This window comes from Pogoniulus pusillus, chromosome 39, assembly GCF_015220805.1.
Source record: "Pogoniulus pusillus isolate bPogPus1 chromosome 39, bPogPus1.pri, whole genome shotgun sequence".
Lineage (NCBI taxonomy): Eukaryota > Metazoa > Chordata > Aves > Piciformes > Lybiidae > Pogoniulus > Pogoniulus pusillus.
The window spans coordinates 3,555,963-3,577,888 of NC_087302.1; the positions used below are offsets into that span (position 1 = coordinate 3,555,963).

The 21,926-nt window shown below is 57.4% G+C and overlaps 1 protein-coding gene across 21 annotated transcripts in view; it reads left to right on the forward strand.

Moving 5' to 3' along the window:
* Nucleotides 1–21,926, forward strand: part of NFASC (neurofascin) — a 157,281-nt gene that overhangs the window by 16,535 nt on the left and 118,820 nt on the right. The gene's annotated exons all lie outside the window — the stretch shown is intronic.

Genomic DNA, 21,926 nt, shown 5'->3' on the forward strand with positions numbered 1-21,926 from the left:
GAGCTGGGAGTGCTGGGGGAGAGCATCCAGGGGGCAGCAATGTGCCCTGGTGGGCAGGAGGCCAATGGGATCCTGGGGGGCAGTGAGCAGAGTGTGCCCAGCAGACCAAGAGAGGTTCTCCTGCCCCTCTACTCTGCCCTGCTGAGACCTCATCTTCAATACTGTGCTCAGTTTTGGGCTCCCCAGTTTCAGAGGGACAGGAACTGCTGGAGAGAGTCCATAGGAGGGCTATGAGGATGATGAGGGGAGTGGAGGGCATGGCTGATGAGGAGAGGCTGAGGGACCTGAGGATGCTTAGTCTGCAGAAGAGAAGACTGAGAGGGGATTGAATCAATGTTTGTAAGTATCTGAGAGCTGCCAGGAGGGGGGCACAGGCTCTGCTCACTGCTCCCTGGGACAGGACAAGCAGCAGTGGATGGAAGCTGCAGCACAGGAGGTTCCAGATCAGCACAAGGGGCAACTTCTTGCCTGGAAGGGTCCCAGAGCCCTGGCACAGGCTGCCCAGAGAGGTTGTGGAGTCTCCTTGTGTGGAGCCTTTCCAGGCCTGTCTGGATGTGTTCTGTGTGTTCTGTGTTAGATTGTGTGGTCCTGCTGTGGCAGGGGGCTTGGACTGGATGATCTCTTTGGGTTCCTTCCAACCCCTGACCTCCTGTGTGCCTGTGTTCTCCAGAGATCCCTTCCATCCCCTATAATTCTGTGATTCCACTGATGGAAAGGTCTGCCCTGAGCCTCCTCTGCTGCAGGCTGCACCCCCCCAGCTCCCTCAGCCTCTCCTCACAGGGCTGTGCTCCAGGCCCCTCCCCAGCCTTGCTGCCCTTCTCCAAACACCTTCCAGCACCTCAACATCTCTCTTGAATTGACCAGCCCAGAACTGGACACAGCACTGCAGGGGTGGCCTGAGCAGTGCTGAGCACAGGGGCACAAGAACCTCTCTGCTGGCCACACTGTTTCCCCCCTCAGCCTTTCCTCATCAGAGAGATGTTCTCCTGATCATCTTCATGGCCTTTTGCTGTGCCTTCTCCAGCAGTTCCTTGTCCTTCTTGAAGCAGAGCTCTCAGTCAGCAGGGCAGCAGGTGGTTGCTGGAAGGGTTCTCACAGACTGGCACAGGCTGCCCAGGGCAGTGCTGGAGTCACCATCCCTGGGGGCACTCAGGACCATGCTTCAGTGCTGACCTTTCAGTGCTGGGTCGAGGGCTCAGACTGGATGATCTTGGAGGTCTCTCCCAAGCAGATGTGCTCTGAGACTGGGTGCTGGGGGAGGGTGTTTAACCCACCCCTCCCAGCTCAGTGCTATCATGGGCAGAGATCAGCATCACCCTGCTGCTGGGAGCAGACAGCACACCCAGGGTGTCAGCTCCAGCCAGGCGTTGCAGCAGCATGCAGCCAGCAGCAGCAGCATGTCACTTCCACTCGGCACGGCTGGAGGAGGGTGGCCTCGGTGCTGACCAGTGAGAAACCTCACTGTCACCCTCCCCCTCCTCCTCCCCATGCCTGCCTCAGCCTGTGGTAAGCAGGGAAGTGGCATTAAGGCACTTTTCAGTGTCTGATCCCTGCCATGCTGAGGTAGGGGTGAGGAGGTTTGACTTAAGGATGGCTTTGGGCTGCCCGTGGGGGAAGTTGAATCATAGAAGCAGTCAGGGTTGGGAGGGATCACAAGGAGCAGCCAGTCCCAACCCCCTGCCATGCCCAGGGACACCCTACCCTAGAGCAGGCTGCACACAGCCTCAGCCAGCCTGGCCTCAAACACCTCCAGCCTCAACCCCCTCCCTGGGCAACCCATTCCAGCCTCTCACCACTCTCCTGCTCAACAACTTCCTCCTCACATCCAGCCTAGACCTGCCCTGCCACAGCTTCAGACTCTGGTCCCTTCTTCTGTTGCTGCTTGTCTGGCTACAGCCTCCCTGCAGGCAGCAATGAGCTCTGCCCTGAGCCTCCTCTGCTGCAGGCTGCACCCCCCCAGCTCCCTCAGCCTCTCCTCACAGGGCTGTGCTCCAGGCCCCTCCCCAGCCTTGCTGCCCTTCTCCCAACACCTTCCAGCACCTCAGCATCTCTCTGCAATGGAGGAGCCCAGAACTGGACACAGCACTCAATATTTGGAACTAGAGCAGGGCAGATGTAGACTGGACAGTAGGAAGAAGCTCTTTACTGTGAGGGTGGTGAGACACTGGACCAGGCTGCCCAGAGAAGTTGAGGATGCTTCAAGCTTGGAAGTGTTTAACTCCAGACTGGATGAGACTTTGAACAACCTGGGCTAGGGGGAGGTGTCCTTGCCCATGGCAGGGAGGTTGGTACTGGCTGAGCTCTAAGGCCTAAAGCTATTCTCTGATTCCTGTGATGCTCACCAAAGAGAGCTCTGACAGAGCCAAGGAGCAGAGGCAGGCAGCAGGGACTCCAGAAGGGAAAGAAAGAGAGAGATGCTTCTCTGCCAGGGAGATGCAGCTTCTGCCTGCTGCTGCCCATTGTCTGCTGAAAGGAGGTTTGTTGAGCTGTGCTGGCCACGCTCCTGCTATTGATTCTGACCAGCTGCCGGGATGTGGGGAAGCAGATGGAGCCCTGCAGAGCAATTATGGGGTGGGCAGCATCGGCCAGATGCCACTTGGGGTGGGTGCGAGGGGTCGGGTTCAGGCTGGGATGGAGCAGAGCATTTCCCTGTGAGCCTGGCCTGGGAGAGGCAGTGGAGGGGGATGTGCCCTGGGGGATAACAGGGCTCTGGTCTCCAGCAAGTGAATCTGACACCTGACTCAGATCCTAATTGTCCTGGTGCTGAGGGACACCTCCCCCCTGCTGCTCAGAGCGATCTGTGCCATCGGCTTTCTATTTCTGCCTCGCAATCTGTGACAAACTCAGGGCTGCCTCCAGCGCTGGGCTCCAGAGGGCAAAAGAAAAGAGGCTCCTGGGGTTGGGTTGCCACCAGTGTGTGCTCCTGGCTAATTATAGCCCTGTGCTGGCATCTGAAGCTCCTGTGGAGGGAGGGAGGCATAGAGCAGCATGGACCCAAGCCCTGGGACAACAAAGTGGAGTCATAGAATCAGGCAGGGCTGGAAGGGAGCACAAGGAGCAGCCAGTGCCAACCCCCCTGCCATGCCCAGGGACACCCTACCCTAGAGCAGGCTGCACACAGCCTCAGCCAGCCTGGCCTCAAACACCTCCAGCCATGGGGCCTCAACCACCTCCCTGGGCAACCCATTCCAGCCTCTCACCACTCTCCTGCTCTACAACTTCCTCCTCACCTCCAGCCTCACTCTCCCCACCTCCACCTTTGCTCCATTCCCCCCACTCCTGCCACTCCCTCACAGCCTCAAAAGTCCCTCCCCAGCTTTTTTGGAGCCCCCTTCAGATGCTGGCAGGTCACAAGAAGGTCCCCTGGGAGCCTCCTCTGCTCCAGCCTGCACAGCCCCAACTCTTTCAGGCTGTGCTCACAGCAGAGCTGCTGCAGCCTCTGAGCATCCTCCTGGCCCTGCTCTGGACACTCTCCAGCATCTCCACAGCCCTCTTGTCCCAGGGGCTCCAGAGCTGGATGCAGGACTCCAGGTGGGGTCTCAGCAGAGCAGAGCAGAGGGGGAGAATCCCCTCCCTGGCCCTGCTGGCCACACTGCTGCTGCTGCAGCCCAGGCTCTGCTTGGCTTTCTGGGCTGCAAGTGCACACTGCTGGCTCCTGCTGAGCTTCTCATCCTGTAGGCTGTGTCCTGCTGTTTTGGCCACATCCTTGGCATCTCTGGGCACATCTGGATTGTGGCTGGTGGCTGAAAGCCCATTCCAAAGTGGTTTTGAGGGTGTAAAGGACCCAGAGGCTCCTTTCTGGGTAGGAGCTGGGGGGTGGACGTGGGCCAGGGTCCAGTGGTTTTGTGGTGAGGTTCTAAGCTGGCAGTGCTGGTTGAAATGAGAACAGAGCTGCAGCTGGGATCCTGGTGGCAGGGCAGTGATGACTCAAAAGCAAGTTAAAGCTGCACTGAAGTGTTAATTGGGACTTTGGGGGAGGGTTTAGGATACAGCCTCAAGTGTTAATCAAGGCAGATAAAAGGCAGCTTCCTCCTGGAGAGGAGCAGGGGCAGGAGAGGTGATTTGCCTTTAGGCAGGGATGCAAGTTCCTGGGATTCACACTGTGCCTCCCTCCTCAAGCTTCCCTCTCACTCTGAGTCACGACACTCTGTGTGCTTCCGAGAGGAGGAGGAGGAGGAGAAGTGATCCTGCATGACAGCAGCGTGTCCTGCTGTCTGCACGGGCAGCAGCTTGTCTGCAGTCTGCCTGCTCCCCTCAAGAGGGGCAGGGAGCAGGACAGCAGCACTCAGAAACCACACCAGGGACGAGCGGTAGAAGCAGCCAACTGCCTCCCCCCTGCACCTTCCACCTGCCTCCCCCCTGCACCTTCCACCTGCCTCCCCCCTGCACCTTCCACCTGCTTCCCCCCTGCACCTTCCACCTGCCTCCCCCCTGCACCTTCCACCTGCTTCCCCCCTGCACCTTCCACCTGCCTCTCCCCTGCACCTCCCAAGTGCTTCTCCCCTGCACCCTTCAACTGCTTCTCCCCTGCATCTTCCAACTGCTTCTCCCCTGCATCTTCCAACTGCTTCTCCCCTGCACCTTCCAACTGCCTCTCCTCTGCACCTTCCACCTGCCTCTCCCCTGCACCTTCCAAGTGCTTTTCCTCTGCACCCTTCAACTGCTTCTCCCCTGCACCTTCCAAGTGCTTTTCCTCTGCACCCTTCAACTGCTTCTCCCCTGCACCTTCCACCTGCCTCCCCCCTGCACCTTCCACCTGCCTCTCCCCTGCACCTTCCAACTGCCTCCCCCCTGCACCTTCCACCTGCCTCTCCCCTGCACCCTCCACCTGCCTCTCCCCTGCACCCTCCAACTGCTTTTCCCCTATAGCTTCCTCCAGGACACAAGCAGAAGAGGAGTGTGATTAATTTCTGATGGTCAGAATCGTTTGCAGGGTGCTCCAACTCTTTCAGCATGGCTGTGCAGGAGGTGTGCAGGGCTGATCATGCAGGAGCCAGCTCTGTGGTCACTCTTTCAGAGAAGCAGGAGAGCATCTTCTTTAACCAGCAGCTTTATGCTAGCTTGGGGGGGTTGGGTTTTTTACCCTTGCTGCTGCCCTGTGTGTGCTCAGTCCCTGATAAAGCACCAAACCCAAGCTGCAAATGGATCACAGGAGCAAGCATCACTTGAGCAGTGCCATCACTGCTGACTTGTGGACCTCCACCCCACGAACAAACTCACCCCCCCATCCCCAGCAGCTCATTAGCCCTGAAACATGACCAGGTCTAAAAGCTTCTTCAGGCTTCTCTGGGGCAGAACCAACTCTGTGGACTCTCCTGGCTCAGTGTAAGCCTGGAAGCAATCAATGGCATTTCAAGGGTCCTGAAAGCAGAAGGTGGCTCCTCTTCCCTGGGGAGCTTTTATTCCTGGCTCATTATTCCCTGTCTCCCAGGCTCACAGCTTGTGCTGTCCCCACCCTAAAGCAATAGAGATATTGGACTGAGTTAATCCCCACTGACTTCATTCATCTTCAAGCAGAGCTGAGAGGGGTTTGTTTTTGGCTGGCAACCAGCCCTGCTCCTGACCACCTGCCACTGCTTTCTGTGGCATGACTGAGGCCATCACCTCCTGCCAGGCTTTGCCTCTCCTCCTCCTCACCTCTGCAACACACTGTCTGGGCTGTCCATCACCGAACAGACAGCAGCCACTAGGATGGGAAATGTTTCAGCCTGCAGTACTGGCAGGCTCCTGCTGCTGTCTGGAGCTGTGCAGGGAGAGGATCTCTCCTTGTGCCATGATGAGGATGGTGCTAATGTGCATCACTTTGTGCCCTGGGAGTGTTGTAAAGGTCAGGATCGAGGAGGATCAGCAATGGTCTGGGGGCTCACTCTCTCAAGTCAGGGTAATGTCCTGGGGACACCATCAGGAGATACTACTGCAGTCTCAAAGAGAAGCTCAGGCAGAGCCAAGCCTGCTCTGCTCCTGCGTGGGGAGCTGAAGGAGCTGTGGTCTCACCAGGCTGGGCTCAGTGACAAGATCAGACCTAGAAACTCAGGGCTTGGTGGCTCTGGGCACAGTTCAGTCTGACACCTCTGCCTGAGGACCAGCTCTGCAATTGCACTGTGAAATGTGAGGGGGTCTGGGGTGAGCAGCCCCAGGGCTCTCAGCCTTTCCTCCTCACAGAGCTGCTCAAGGCCCCTCAGCACCTTTGCAGCCTCCACTGGACTCAGTCCTGTAGTTTCCTGCTCCTCTTAGAATCAGAGAATCTGTCTGGGTTGGAAGGGACCACAAGGAGCAGCCAGTTCCAACCCCCCTGCCATGCCCAGGGACACCCTACCCTAGAGCAGGCTGCACACAGCCTCAGCCAGCCTGGCCTCAAACACCTCCAGCCATGGGGCCTCAACCACCTCCCTGGGCAGCCCATTCCAGCCTCTCACCACTCTCCTGCTCAACAACTTCCTCCTCACCTCCAGCCTCACTCTCCCCACTTCCACCTTTGTTCCATTCCCCCCACTCCTGCCACTCCCTCACAGCCTCAAAAGTCCCTCCCCAGCTTTTTTGGAGCCCCCTTCAGATCCTGGCAGGCCACAAGAAGGTCCCCTGGGAGCCTCCTCTGCTCCAGCCTGCACAGCCCCAACTCTTGCAGTCTGTGCTCACAGCAGAGCTGCTGCAGCCTCTGAGCATCCTCCTGGCCCTGCTCTGGACACTCTCCAGCATCTCCACAGCCCTCTTGTCCCAGGGGCTCCAGAACTGGATGCAGGACTCCAGGTGGGGGTCTCAGAACTGGACCCAGTACTCCAGATGTGGCCTCACTAGGGCAGATGTGGCCTTGCTGCATCTCTTTGATGTTCATTCTCCAAGAAGCTGGAGCATGTTTGGTTTCAGCAGACAGCAGCAGAGACAGGGAGCAGCAGAGACAGGGAGCAGCAGGGACAGGGAGCAGCAGGGACAGGCAGCAGCAGAGACAGGGAGCAACAGAGACAGGCAGCAGCAGGGACAGGGAGCAGCAGGGACAGGGAGCAACAGAGACAGGGAGCAGCAGGGACAGGCAGCAGCAGAGACAGGGAGCAGCAGGGACAGGCAGCAGCAGAGACAAGGAGCAGCAGGGACAGGGAGCAACAGAGACAGGGAGCAGCAGGGACAGGCAGCAGCAGGGACAGGGAGCAACAGAGACAGGCAGCAGCAGGGACAGGCAGCAGCAGAGACAAGGAGCAGCAGGGACAGGGAGCAACAGAGACAGGCAGCAGCAGAGACAGGGAGCAACAGAGACAGGGAGCAGCAGGGACAGGCAGCAGCAGAGACAGGGAGCAGCAGAGACAGGGAGCAGCAGAGACAGGGAGCAGCAGGGACAGGGAGCAGCAGAGACAGGGAGCAGCAGGGACAGGGAGCAGCAGAGACAGGGAGCAGCAGGGACAGGCAGCAGCAGAGACAAGGAGCAGCAGAGACAGGGAGCAACAGAGACAGGGAGCAGCAGGGACAGGCAGCAGCAGGGACAGGGAGCAACAGAGACAGGCAGCAGCAGGGACAGGCAGCAGCAGAGACAAGGAGCAGCAGGGACAGGGAGCAACAGAGACAGGCAGCAGCAGAGACAGGGAGCAACAGAGACAGGGAGCAGCAGGGACAGGCAGCAGCAGAGACAGGGAGCAGCAGAGACAGGGAGCAGCAGAGACAGGGAGCAGCAGGGACAGGGAGCAGCAGGGACAGGCAGCAGCAGAGACAGGGAGCAGCAGGGACAGGGAGCAGCAGAGACAGGCAGCAGCAGGGACAGGCAGCAGCAGGGACAGGCAGCAGCAGGGACAGGGAGCAACAGAGACAGGGAGCAGCAGGGACAGGCAGCAGCAGAGACAGGGAGCAGCAGAGACAGGGAGCAGCAGGGACAGGGAGCAGCAGAGACAGGCAGCAGCAGGGACAGGCAGCAGCAGGGACAGGCAGCAGCAGAGACAGGGAGCAGCAGGGACAGGCAGCAGCAGAGACAGGGAGCAGCAGAGACAGGGAGCAGCAGGGACAGGGAGCAGCAGGGACAGGCAGCAGCAGAGACAGGGAGCAGCAGGGACAGGGAGCAGCAGGGACAGGCAGCAGCAGAGACAGGGAGCAGCAGGGACAGGGAGCAGCAGAGACAGGCAGCAGCAGGGACAGGCAGCAGCAGAGACAGGCAGCAGCAGGGACAGGCAGCAGCAGGGACAGGCAGCAGCAGAGACAGGGAGCAGCAGAGACAGGCAGCAGCAGGGACAGGCAGCAGCAGGGACAGGCAGCAGCAGGGACAGGCAGCAGCAGGGACAGGCAGCCTGAGAGCAGTGGGAAGCAGGGAGCAGTAACTGATTAGTCGCAGGAATGTGGTTCATGGTTTCCAATCCCAAGGCTTGGTGCTGCCCTCATTGTCCCATTGCCCTGCACCTCTTCTCCCTCTCCCTTCCAGCCTCACTCTAAGGTTCTAGGGGGTTGAAATCTGGCTGGGCTGCTGCCTTGCCCGGGGGGCACTGCCCAAGCTCACTAATCCGGATCAGCAAGGCAGGCTCTGTGATTGTCTGAGCAGCTCCTTGGGCTGAATGAGAAACACAGACAGCAGAGCTGGGCTGGAATCAGCTGCGTGGTGGAGTCCAGGCTCTTTTTTGGGGGGGGGAAGAGAGGGGAAGGAAGGATTTGGGGAGCTGATGGAGACAGACAACAAGTGGAGAACAAAGGTGCCCATGAGTCATCACTGAGGGCTCATGGCCAAGAAGGTCCTGGGGTGCCCTGGGGTGTGATGAGAAGAGTGGAGCCAGCAGGCTGAGGGAGGGTCTCCTGCCCCTCTCCTCTGCCCTGGTGAGGTCACATCTATAGTACTTGGTCCACTTCTGGGCTCTCCAGTTCAAGAGGAACAGGGAGCTCCAGGAGAGAGTGGAGTGGAGGCCAGAAAGATGCTGAGGGGTCTGAAGCATCTTTGTGAGGAGCAAAGGCTGAGAGCCTGGAGAAGAGCAGCCCCAGAGGGGATCTGAGCAGTGCTCAGCAAGAGCTAAAGGCTGGGGAGCAAGAGGCTGGAGCCAGACTCCTGTCAGTGGTGCCCAGGACAAGGGGCAGTGAGCACAAACTGGAAGCCAAGAAGGTTCCATCTCAACATGAGGAGAAACTTCATTTTGAGGCTGCAGGATGCCTGGAGCAGGCTGCCCAGAGAGGTTGTGAAGTCTCCTTCTCTGCAGAGCTTCCAACTCCCCCTGGCTATTGTGCTCCTGGGCAAGCTGCTGTGGGTGCCCTGCTGGAGCAGGGAGGTTGAACTGGATGGGCTCTAGAGGTCACTTCCACCCCCAGCACGCTGGGATTCTGTGAGGAGCATTGTGGTTAAATCAGCTGTCACAAATCACCTTCTGCTCAGTTGTTTGGGGCTTAAGGCTTTTAAACCATTAATTGCTGCTAAAAGGGAAGTTGGGAGGCACTTGGGGGGAGTGGAAGGATGTGTTCTTAAGGGAGGTTAGAGCATAGCCTGTGGCACACAACACCCAGTGGGCATCGATACCAAACTCTTAGGAGACAGGAGCCAGGGGACAAGGGAGATGCTGCTGAGTTTGCTCTGAGATATCAGGTTTTGGGTACATCTGAGCTGGGAGGAAGGCACAGCCTTGTGGAGGGCACCTTGGTAAGCTGCTGTAAAGAGAGGCAGGAAACAGGACAGCAGCACTCTGAAACCACACCAGGCACAAACACCAACCAGATGCCTCTGCTCTGCACCTTCCAGCTGCCTCTCCTCGGGAATCAGAGAATGAAGCAGGTTGGAAGAGAGCTCCAAGCTCAGCCAGCCCAACCTAGCACCCAGCCCTGCCCAACCAACCAGACCATGGCACTAAATGCCCCAGCCAGGCTTGGCTGCAACACCTCCAGCCACAGCCACTCCACCACCTCCCTGGGCAGCCCATTCCAGTGCCAATCACTCTCTCTGACAACAACTTCCTAACAACATCCAGCCTGAACCTGCCCTGGCACAACTTCAGGCTGTGTCCCCTTCTTCTGGCCCTGGCTGCCTGGCAGCAGAGCCCAACCCCACCTGGCTACAGCCTCCCTGCAGGCAGCTGCAGGCAGCAATGAGCTCTGCCCTGAGCCTCCTCTGCTGCAGGCTGCACACCCCCAGCTCCCTCAGCCTCTCCTCACAGGGCTGTGCTCCAGGCCCCTCCCCAGCCTTGCTGCCCTTCTCCAAACACCTTCCAGCACCTCAGCATCTCTCTGCAGTGGAGGAGCCCAGAACTGGACACAGCACTGCAGGGGTGGCCTGAGCAGTGCTGAGCACAGGGGCACAAGAACCTCCCTTGTCCTGCTGCCCACACTGCTCCTGAGCCAGCCCAGGATGCCATTGGCTCTGCTGCCCACCTGGGCACTGCTGCCTCCTCTGCAGCTCCTCTCTCCCACCACCCCCAGCTCCCTCTCTGCCTGCCTGCTCTCAGCCACTCTGGCCCCAGCCTGTAGTGCTGCTTGGGGTTGTTGTGGCCAAAGTGTAGAACCCTGCCCTTGGCCTTGTTCAGTCTCATCCCCTTGGCCTCTGCCCACCCATGCAGCCTGGCCAGGTCCCTCTGCAGGGCTCTGCTACCCTCCAACAGCTCCACAGCTGCTCCTAGCTTGGTGCCATCTGCAAACTTCCTGCTGCTGGACTCAATCCCCTGCTCCAGAGCACCACGAAAGACATTGAGCAGGAGGGAATTGAATTGAAGTGCTCGTTCAGATAATGTGCTGCCCTTAAGGGCTTTAGACCTCTCTCTAAGGTGCACCAATGCCACCTCCTCCCTGGAGGAGAGGCAAGACCACAAAGCCTTCTCCATTCCCAGCCTGGTTAATCAGGGGAGTGGAAAGAGCATTTTAATAAGCTGGTAATGAAGTCGTGGAGCAGATTGGTGGATTCCTGGTTTGAAGCTACAAAGGGAAGCTTTGGTTTTTGCAGGGGTTTAATTCTTGTTTGGGTTTTCCCCTTCCCCCCTCCCTTTGGCTTTATCACTTCTGCTCTTGCCTGCTTCCTTGTAATCTTCTGCTGCCCTTGGCTGGGCAACTCCTTCCTTTCCCCTCTGCAGAAGTTTGGGTGGGATCCTCCTGGGAAATCAAAGCACCTCCATTTCATTTAGTGCCTTCAAGCAATTAACCTGGCAAAGATTCTTCTCTCTCTCTCTTTTATCCTCTCCACCTTCCCCCAGCTGGTTCCTAATTAGCAGTGGAACTGGGATACAGCTGCAGACTGTGCCCATTTTTTTTAGACCAAACCCCACCTGCAGTCCTGGGGGCAGTTCTGGAGCCTCCAGCACAAGCAGGACATGGAAGTGTTGGAGCCAGTGCAGAGGAGGCCACCAAGATGCTGAGAGGGCTGCAGCAGCTCTGCTCTGAGCACAGGCTGAGAGAGTTGGGGCTGTGCAGGCTGGAGAGGAGAAGGCTTGGAGGAGACCTTGGAGTGGCCTTGCAGGATCTGAAGGGGGCTGCAGGAGGGCTGGGGAGGGACTATTGAGAAGGTCTGGGAATGAGAGGAGGAGGAGGAATGGGTTTGAAGTGGCAGAGGGGAGACTGAAAGTGGATGTCAGGCAGAAGTTGTTTGCAGTGAGGGTGGTGAGAGAGTGGCACAGGTTGAGGGTGGTGATACACTGGCACAAGTTGAGGGTGATGAGACCCTGGCACAGGTTGCCCAGGGAGGTTGTGGAGCACAGAAGCACCCAATGTGATCTTTGATCACATTGGGTGCTTCTGTGCTCCACAACCTCCCTGGAGGTGTTCCAGGCCAGGTTGGATGAGTCCCTGAGCAACCTGCTCTAGTGGGAAGTGTCCCTGCCTAGGGTGAGGGCTTGGAGCTGGATGATCCTTGAGCTCCCTTTCAACCTAACCCATTCTATGAGTCTATGCTTCTAAATCACTTCTGTTCTATGCTTTGTGGAAGGCTCTTTCAAAGGAAAAAGAGCAGCACTCAGGAGGGAGGGTGAGAGAGCCTTGGAAGGGTCTGAGCTGCAGAGTCTGGGGGATTTTTCCTCCCCCTGCCATCAGAGCTGGAATGCAGAACTTCTTCAGTCCTTTAGGATCAGGAAGTGTTGAGTCACACAGAGGGGAGAGGTCTGGGTGAGCTGGGAGCCTGCAGGAGCTGCCAGGCTGGAGCAGCTCTGGAATAAGCTGTCTTTGGATCAGTGGAGCATTTCTGAGAGGAGAGCAACCTCCTGTTCCTCAGTCCAAGGAGAACCTTCCCCCTCCTCCCTGCCCCTCTGTCCTTGCCTGCACTGTGCTGCCTCCCCCACCCTGCTTTCTTCAGACAGCCCCAGGGGTACCCTGAGCCATGCCATGAGCTGCGCTGTGCCAGCACCTAAAGAGCCTGCATGGTGATGCAGGGGGGGTGCTGAGGCATCCATCCTGGTGTTAGGAGGAAGAAGGAAGAGTGCCCTGCAGCAGGGACTCAGGATCTGTGCTGGAACTGGTGCCCACTTGGCACAAGCTTTGCTGCAGCCTTTGGCTGCGGTTGCAGAGCTGCAAACGACCTCTCAGTCTCCAGCTCCTGCTGGCACCTTCACTGCCTTCTCCCTGCACCCTCTGCCCTATTGCTTGCCCTCTGCTTTACCCTGCCTCGCCCTCCTTGCTGCTCTGAGTCATCTTGGCTGCACCGGGGGGGGGGGGGAACCTGTTCGTGTCTGGCTGCTGAGCCCACGCTGCCGGCGCCTGGCAACAAGCAGCTGCCTCTGCCCATGCTGGGAGTCCCTCCACTGCTCAGGGCACCTCTGCACCCCGGCAGCCACTCTTGTGCCCTCGTTCCCTTCTACCTCTGCTTTGCCCTGGTGAGGCACAACTGCATCCAGTTCTGGGCTTCCCCAGTTCAAGTGAGAACTGCTGGAGAGGGTCCAGTGGGTGCAGGAAGGATGCTGAGGGGCCTGGAGCAGTTCTGGGAGGAGCAAAGGCTGAGAGCCCTGGGGCTGAGAGCTTGGAGAAGAGCAGCCCCAGAGATCTGAGCAGTGCTCAGCAAGAGCTAAAGGGTAGGGGGCAAGAAGCTGGGGCCAGACTCTTGTCAGTGGTGCCCAGGGACAGGACAAGGGGCAGTGGGCACAAACTGGAAGCCAGGAGGATCCATCTGCCCAGGAGCAGAAAATTCTTTGTTGTGAGGGTGCTGGAGCCAGCACTGAGACCTTGTGGCCAAGAAGGTCAATGGTGTCCTGGGGTGTGATGAGAAGAGTGGAGCCAGCAGGCTGAGGGAGGGTCTCCTGCCCCTCTCCTCTGCCCTGGTGAGGTCACATCTATAGTACTTGGTCCACTTCTGGGCTCTCCAGTTCAATAAGGACAGGGAGCTCCAGGAGAGAGTGGAGTGGAGGCGAGAAAGATGCTGAGGGGTCTGAAGCATCTTTGTGAGGAGCAAAGGCTGAGAGCCTGGAGAAGAGCAGCCCCAGAGGGGATCTGAGCAGTGCTCAGCAAGAGCTAAAGGCTGGGGAGCAAGAGGCTGGAGCCAGACTCCTGTCAGTGGTGCCCAGGACAAGGGGCAGTGAGCACAAACTGGAAGGCAGGAGGTTCCTTCTGACTAAGAGGAGAAACTTCTTTGGTGTGAGGGTGCAGGAGGCCTGGAGCAGGCTGCCGAGAGAGGTTGTGAAGTCTCCTTCTCTGCAGAGCTTCCAAACCCCCCCCCCCCCGGCCATTGTGATTCTGGGCAAGCTGCTGTGGGTGCCCTGCTGGAGCAGGGAGGTTGAACTGGATGGGCTCCAGAGGTCCTTTCCACCCCCAGGGCTGGGCTCTTCTCAGTGGTGCCCAGGAATGGGCACAAACTGGAAGCCAGGAGGTTCCACCTGAACAGAAGGAGACATTGGTTTGGTGTGAGGGTGCTGGAGCCCTGGAACAGGCTGCCCAGAGGGGTTGTGGAGTTTTCATCTCTGGTGACTTTCAAGATCCCTCTGGCCATGTTCCTGTGTGACCTGCCCTACAGGACCCTGCTTTGGCTTGGGGGTTGGACTGGATGATCTCCAGAGGTCCCTTCCAACCCCTTACCATTCTATGCTCCTTCCCTGGCAGCTCCAGTTTGGTTGGCAGAGAAGCATTTAAACGCTCCAGATGAGGTTAATGGTAGGGCAGGGCTGGACAGCTCAGGCTCTGCAGGGAGGTGATCATCCTCTGCTTGGCTCTGAGTGCCTTTGGTGGGCTGTGATGCTCCAGGAGTTAAACCCCCTGCTGCTGCTGCTGCTGCTGCTGCTGGGTGCTGCTGCTGCTGGGTGCTGCTGCTGCTGGGTGCTGCTGCTGCTGGGTGCTGCATCTCGGGTGTGAGCTTGGCAAGGCTGAGGGCAGGTGCCAGCAGCCATGCCAGCAATGCAGTAGGTGATTCAGCACAACCAGGCTTGGCAGGAGGCAGCTGCTTTGCTCTCTTGGCTTCTGCTCCACTGCATTTGAGCCCCTGGCTCGTGTGCTGCTAGACCACTGTGGTGGCAGAGGATGGATGCAGCACAGTCTGGGTGAGGGGGGGTCCAAACTTCCCAGCACACAGCAGGTTGAGGTGAGCAGAGTCTCAAGGACAATTTGGGAGCAGGCAAGGTTGAAGAGGTGTTTGGAGCTTGGTTCTGCAGCAGGCTTTGGGCTTCCTGCACTGCTACACCAGGGTCTGGCAGCTCAAAGGGCATTGCCACCCTGGCTGGTGGAAGGGCAGGAAAGTCTATGTTGCCCAAGGCTTATCCTCTCAGCCTCCACCTCAGCTTCTTTGTCCTGAGTTGGAGTGGCTCAGACTTCCAGAACCACAGAATTGGTTCATAGAATCACAGAATGGTTTAGGTTGGAAGGGAGCTCAAAGCTCAGCCAGTTCCAACCCTCCTGTGCCACAGGCAGGGACACCTCCTACTAGAACAGGTTGCTCAAGGACTCATCCGACCTGGTCCTGAACACCTCCCTGGGCAACCTGTGCCAGTGTCTTACCACCCTCAACCTGTGCCAGTCTCTCACCACCCTCACTGCAAACAACTTCGTCCTAACATCCACTTTCAATCTCTCCTCTGACACTTCAAACCCATTCCTCCTCCTCCTCCTCTCATTCCCAGACCTTGTCAATAGTCCCTCCTCAGCCCTCCTGCAGCCCCCTTCAGATCCTGCAAGGTCACTCCAAGGTCTCCTCCAAGCCTTCTCCTCTCCAGCCTGCACAGCCCCAACTCTCTCAGCCTGTTCTCAGAGCAGAGCTGCTGCAGCCCTCTCAGCATCTTGGTGGCCTCCTCTGCACTGGCTCCAACACTTCCATGTCCTGCTTGTGCTGGGGGCTGCAGAACTGCCCCCAGGACTGCAGGTGGGGTGTGAGGAGAGCAGAGCCAAGGGGCAGAATCCCCTCCCTTGCCCTGTGCCCACACTGCTCTGGCTGCAGCCCAGCACAGGGTTGTGTCTGGGCTGCACTCACACTGCAGGCTCCTGTGGAGCTTTGCACCACCCCAGACCCCCAGGGGCTGTTCCTCAGGGCTGCTCTCAGCCATTCCCCACCCAGCCTGGAGCTATGCTTGGGATTGCACCCACCCAGCTGCAGGACCTTCCACTTGGCCTGGTTTTATTCCATCAGGTTGGGCTGGGCACAGCTCTGCAGCCTGCCCAGGTCCCTTTGGATGGATCCCTGCCCTCTAGCAGGTCGACTGTGCCACACAGCCTGGTGCCACCTGCAGACTTGCTGAGTTTCAGTTGGAGAAGACCTCTAAGAGCATCAAGACCTGCCTGGTCCAGTGCCTGATCACTCTTGCAGTCAGGCCACTCTCCCTAGTATCCATTCTACACCTCCCCTGGTGCAATTTGAGGTCTTTCCCTCATCTTGGACACATTTCCCTCTCCTTTCAAAGGCATTTAAGACACAGTTTTCCCCCTCCAGAGCTCAGGTCAAGGTTCCTCATCTCCTATCCCAAACCCAAAGTGTCTCCTCATGCCAGGGAGGATGCATCCAGCCCCTTGCTGAGCTGTGAGCCTCATGACTCCACCAGCATCCCCCAGCCCTGGCATGGATCCCACCAGAAATCACTGAGCTGCTGCCCAAGACCCTTCCCCCATCCCCCTCCCTGCCCCCCCACCCCACCCCAGGCTGTGTTATCTCCAGCCCACCCAGCCCCAGACAAGGGGAGAAGACACAATAGCTGTTAGTAATAACTCTGACTTTCTTCTCCCTCCCCTCCCTGCTCCTGCTGGATTTTCCTCCATGAATAATGCAGGAGCTGTGATGCTGGACACTACCCACTCTGTGCCTTGCCAGTCCCTGAGCCAGCAGGGAGTGGGTTCAAGTGCCAGCCAGGGCCTGTCCCCGTGTCCTGGGCACCAGCACTGCCAGTCTGACTGGGGTTTGTTCCCAGTTGCAGCTTCCTTTTGTTCCAGCCTCGCTGACAGTGGTTGTGAAACAGACCTACACATGCAGCAAGGCTGCCAAGGAGGCAGAGCAGAGACCTCAGGACACTGCAGCCTGGGAGGGAAAGGATTTCCAAGTGATCCCCCAGGATTTCAGCTCAGTTTCTGCCCTCCCCAACAGCAGCAGCTCCACTTTGGAGCTATGGAAACTGAGGCAATAAGGGTGAGGAGTCTCAGGGGGGCCTCATCTTCTACACAGTGACTCCCTGATTGCTCAGCTCCCAGATCTGCTGGGACCAAAGTGAAAGGCAAGAGAAGGATTGGCTTAAAGCCTCCTCCCCTGATCCTGTAGCCACAGTCCTGATGTGCCACCCCCACCCCCAGATTCCACATTCTCTTCATTGCAAGGTACAAGAGGAAGACTGAGAAGTCTTGTGGGGAATGGTTGAGGGAACTGGGCTGTAGCAAGAGCAGTGTGGGCAGAGGGTGGGGAAAGTGATGCTGCCTCTCTGCTCTGCTCTGCTGAGTCTCCACCTGGAGTCCTGCATCCAGCTCTGGAGCCCCTGGGACAAGAGGGCTGTGGAGATGCTGGAGAGTGTCCAGAGCAGAGCCAGGAGGATGCTCAGAGGCTGCAGCAGCTCTGCTGTGAGCACAGCCTGAAAGAGTTGGGGCTGTGCAGGCTGGAGCAGAGGAGGCTCCCAGGGGACCTTCTTGTGGCCTGCCAGCATCTGAAGGGGGCTCCAAAAAAGCTGGGGAGGGACTTTTGAGGCTGTGAGGGAGTGGCAGGAGTGGGGGGAATGGAGCAAAGGTGGAGGTGGGGAGAGTGAGGCTGGAGGTGAGGAGGAAGTTGTTGAGCAGGAGAGTGGTGAGAGGCTGGAATGGGTTGCCCAGGAGGCAGTGGAAGCCTTATCCTTGGAGGTGTTTGAGGCCAGGCTGGCTGAGGCTGTGTGCAGCCTGCTCTAGGGCAGGGTGTCCCTGGGCATGGCAGGGGGATTGGGACTGGCTGCTCCTTGTGCTCCCTTCCAACCCTGACTGATTCTGTAATTCAAACTGGAATTGCTCTGGCAGGGGGCTTGGACTGGCTGAGCTCTGGAGGTCCCTTCCAGCCCCTTGCACTGTGAATCTGTGATTCTTTGCTACCCCCAGTGATGCCCAAAGCATCCCAGCACACCCTCAGCCTTTCCCCCAGTGCTATGGGCAGGAAAGCTGCTCCCTGAGCTGCTCCAGGTTGTGATGCAGGCCACATGCTCAGGCGGTTTGGGTGTAATTGCAGCTGCCTTGCTCTGGAGATGCTGTGTCAGGTTCTATCCATGGGCCCTACCTGTCTGCTGCTGTAATTGGAGCTGATTAAAATGAAAACTTCTCAAAAGATTGCCTGGGAAACCAATCCTGACCAGCCCTGACAGCAGCAACTGTGCTTCAGTGGCCTTGAATATGCTCCATCAGGCATCTGTTATGGGAGGACTCTGTTTCATGTGCCCAGAGCTCCTGCAGGTCACTCTCCTTTGAATCTAGCTGCAGGCTCAGCCTCTCTCCTGCCCATGAATCCTGAAATCATGGAATGGGTTGGGTTGGCAAAGCTCTTTAAGCTCACTGAGTCCAACCATTCTCTAGCTCTACCAAGGCTGGGGCCAAAGCATGGCCCTCAGCAGCACAGCTCTGAGGCTTTGGAACAGCTCCAGGGATGGGGACTCAAACACCTCCAGGGTGAGGATTCAACCACCTCCAGGGATAGGGATTTAACCACCTCCAGGGATGGGGATTCAGCCACCTCCAGGGATGGGGACTCAACCACCTCCAGGGATAGGGATTCAACCACCTCCAGGGATGGGGACTTAACCACCTCCAGGGATGGGGATTCAACCACCTCCAGGGATGGGGATTCAACCACCTCCAGGGATAGGGATTCAACCACCTCCAGGGATGGGGATTCAGCCACCTCCAGGGATGGGGATTCAACCACCTCCAGGGATAGGGATTCAACCACCTCCAGGGATGGGGATTCAGCCACCTCCAGGGATAGGGATTTAACCACCTCCAGGGATAGGGATTCAGCCACCTCCAGGGATAGGGATTCAACCACCTCCAGGGATGGGGACTTAACCACCTCCAGGGATAGGGATTCAACCACCTCCAGGGATGGGGATTCAACCACCTCCAGGGATGGGGACTCAACCACCTCCAGGGATAGGGATTCAACTACCTCCAGGGATGGGGACTTAACCACCTCCAGGGATAGGGACTCAACCACCTCCAGGGATGGGGATTCAACTACCTCCAGGGATGGGGATTCAGCCACCTCCAGGGATAGGGATTCAACTACCTCCAGGGATGGGGACTCAACCACCTCCAGAGATGAGGTGGACTTGATGATCTATGGACTTGATGATCTATGGACTTGATGATCTATGAGGTCTCTTCCAACCTTGGTGATACTGTGATGAGGATTCAACCACCTCCAGGGATGGAGATTCAACCACCCTTCACTAGAATGGTTTAAGAACCCTTCCAGTGAAGAAGTTTCTCCTAATATCCAACCTAAACCTCCCCTGGTGCAACTCGAGGCCATTTCCTCTCATCCTAAACTGGGAATTTGGGAAAGCATAACCCAAATGGAATGGAGCAAAGCTGGAAATGAGGAGATTCAGACTGGATGTTAGGAAGAAGTTCTTCAGCATGAGGGTGCTGAGAGCCTGGAAGGGGTTACCCAGGGAGGTGGTGGAAGCCTCATCCCTGGAGGTGTTTAAGGCCAGGCTGGCTGAGGCTGTGTGCAGCCTGCTCTAGTGTGAGGTGTCCCTGGGCATGGCAGGGGGGGTTGGAACTGGCTGCTCCTTGTGGTCCCTTCCAACCCTGACTCATTCTGTGCCTCCATGATTCAAAGTCTCTGGATGAGCTCAGATTTGCTGCCTTTTGTGTTCCTCCTCTCCCGTTGCCCTGGCATCTTTCCTTCCATACCCATAATTGTGTGGCACAACCTCCAGCTTTGAAAGGCAGCTCCAAATTATACCCCACTGAGCTCCATGCTGAGCTGTGGTGGGGGAGATGTAGCAAGAAGCCATTAGTCAGTGTGGAATAGCTCCCAAGCAGCTGGTAGAAGGGGCCTGAGCCCTATCAAGCCTGTTTGTATCCCAGCAATGACCCAGCAGGAGGGATTCACATCCCCAAAGGGAGTGGGACCAGGCTTGTCTGGAGGTGGATCTGACAAGCTGATTGCACTCAGAGGATGGCAAATTCATTTCCATGCATCTTGCTCTGCAGGAAGGATTTTGCATCAATCTGTACATAAAAGAAGTAGCACAAAAGTGGCAGCCAGGGCTGGTGCCCCCCCCCCCCCCCCCCCCCCCCCCCCACCCCAGCATAAGAAGGACTTGGAACTGTTGGAACAGGTCCAGAGGAGGACATGAAGGTGATCAGAGGGTTGGAGCTGTGACTGAGACAGTTGGGGTTGCTCAGCCTGGAGAAGAGAAGGCTCTAGGGAGACCTTAGAGTTACCTTCCAGTACCTGAAAGGGCTACAGGAGAGCCAGAGAGGGACTTTGAACAAGGGCTGGGAGTGATAGGATGAGGAGGAATGGATTTGAGCTGGAGGAGGGGACACTGAAACTAGAGATGAGGAAGGGTTTGTTGAGAGTGAGGGTGGTGAGACACTGGCACAGGTAGCCCAAGGAGGCTGTGGATGTCCCCTCCCTGGAGGTGTTCAAGGCCTTGAGCAACTTTGGCTAGTGGGAGGTGTCCCTGCCCACGGCAGGGGGGTTGGAACTGGATCACCTTCAAGATCCCTTCCAACCCAATCCATTCTGTGAGTCTATGAAGTGAAGCTGTTGGATGTGAGATAGAGTCCCAGGGCTGCAGTGGGGACCTGGGCAGATCTCTGCCCACCTGTTCCTGTTGCCATGGCTTGAGCAAAGCCTCTGCCCATTCCAGGGGTGGGGGAAGGGAGAAGCAGTCCTTGAGCTACAGCTGAGATTCCCAGTGGGAAATGCTCACTGAGCTCTGCTGGGGTGGGGATGATGGCAAAGAGGTCTCTGGTTTCACAGCTCTCATGTTGTTGTGGCAGAACATGGTCCCCTAATTGAATCCCCTTCTTATCTCTCCTGTCTCCTCTTGCCATGGGCACTTCACTCAGGGCAGGACCTGAGGGGAGTGCTTTGGCTGCAGTGGGCTGCAGGAAGGAGCAGAGATGAAAAAGCAAAGGGCTGTGGGTGTATGGGGGCAGAGGGATGGGGAAAAGTGGTGAGTCAGGGCTGCTCCTCTCCTCATCTGGAGCATTTGGTCCAGTTCTGGGCTCCCCAGCTCAAAAGGGACAGGGAGATGGTGGAGAGCAGCCTCTGGTTGGGCTTTTCTCTGGCTGGGTGTGCTCAGAGGATGGCTGAGCCCTGCAGAACCAGTGCCAGCCACTGCTGCAGAGCACCTGCCTGCTGAAGGGAGCAGACTCTGGGGCTGAGAAGGGTCTGGAGCAGTTGCTTGTGGCTCTGCAGCACTGCTGGGCACTGCTCTGCCTGGAGCTGTCATCTGTTCACAGTGCTACTTCTAGGGCCTGGGTCAGTGGTCTGGGAGCTTGGAGCAGGAGGCTGGATGAGGCATTTGGTGCCAGGAGTTAGTTAGTTGGAAGGGTTAGGTGAGAGGTTGGACCTGATGATCCTGGAGCTCTTTTCCAACCTGGTTCATTCTGTGGGTCTCAGTGCAGAGAGTCCAACAGAGACTACAAGGATGATGAAGGGACTGGAACATGTCTGATGAGGAAAGGCTGAGAGCCCTGGGGCTGTGGAGCCTGGAGAAGGGCAGCTCCAGAGGGGATCTCATTGATGCCTACAAATATCTGAAGGGTAGGGGGCAAGCAGAAGGGGCCAGGATCTTTTCAACAGTGTCCTGGGATAAGGTGAGGGGCAAAGGGCACAAACTGGAACCCAGGAGACTCCACTTCAGCATGAGGAAAAACTCCTTTGGTGTGAGGGTGCAGGAGCCCTGGAGCAGGCTGCCCAGAGAGGCTGTGGAGTCTCCTTCTCTGCAGAGCTTCCAAACCCATCTGGATGTGTTCCTGTGTGCCCTGCCCTGGGTGATCCTGCTCTGGCAGGGGAGGGGAGGTTGGACTGAATCATCTTCAGAGGTCCCTTCCAACCCCTAACATTCTGTGACTCTGTGATCCCTGCCAGCCTCTGTCTGCACCTTTTGGTGCTAGATCAGGTTTGGCATTTGGAGTAAAAATAACAACAGAGGAGTAAAAAAAAAAAAAACCCAACATACCAGAATAGTAAAAATGGCAGAGTGAAAACACCACAGAACAGCAAAAGTGTAACAGAAATAAACCAGGAAAAATAGAAGAGAATAGCAAAGATAGATCAGAATAGATCTATCTTTGCAGAGCAGGGCTCTAGGTTGGACTTGGAGATCCTGAGGGGCTTTGCCAGCCTGGCTGTTGCTGTGTGGTTGTAAGCAGCTTTGGCAGGGTTTGATGTGCAGCCTCCATTCCTCCACCAGGGAAATCCTCCTTCCCTCCCCCCCACCTGGAAGCTCACTCACTCCTCTTGCATCCCTTGCGGTTTTGATGGTGGAAACCTATCAGTTGGGCTGGAGGAGGGACTGATTGGATTTGATTTCATCCTCTACTCACAGCTGTCAAAAACCAACCCCACCCCTGTGGGCAGGAGTGGGATGAGAGCTCTGATTCCTGAGCTGGGCAGGGAGGGGCTGGCTCCACCT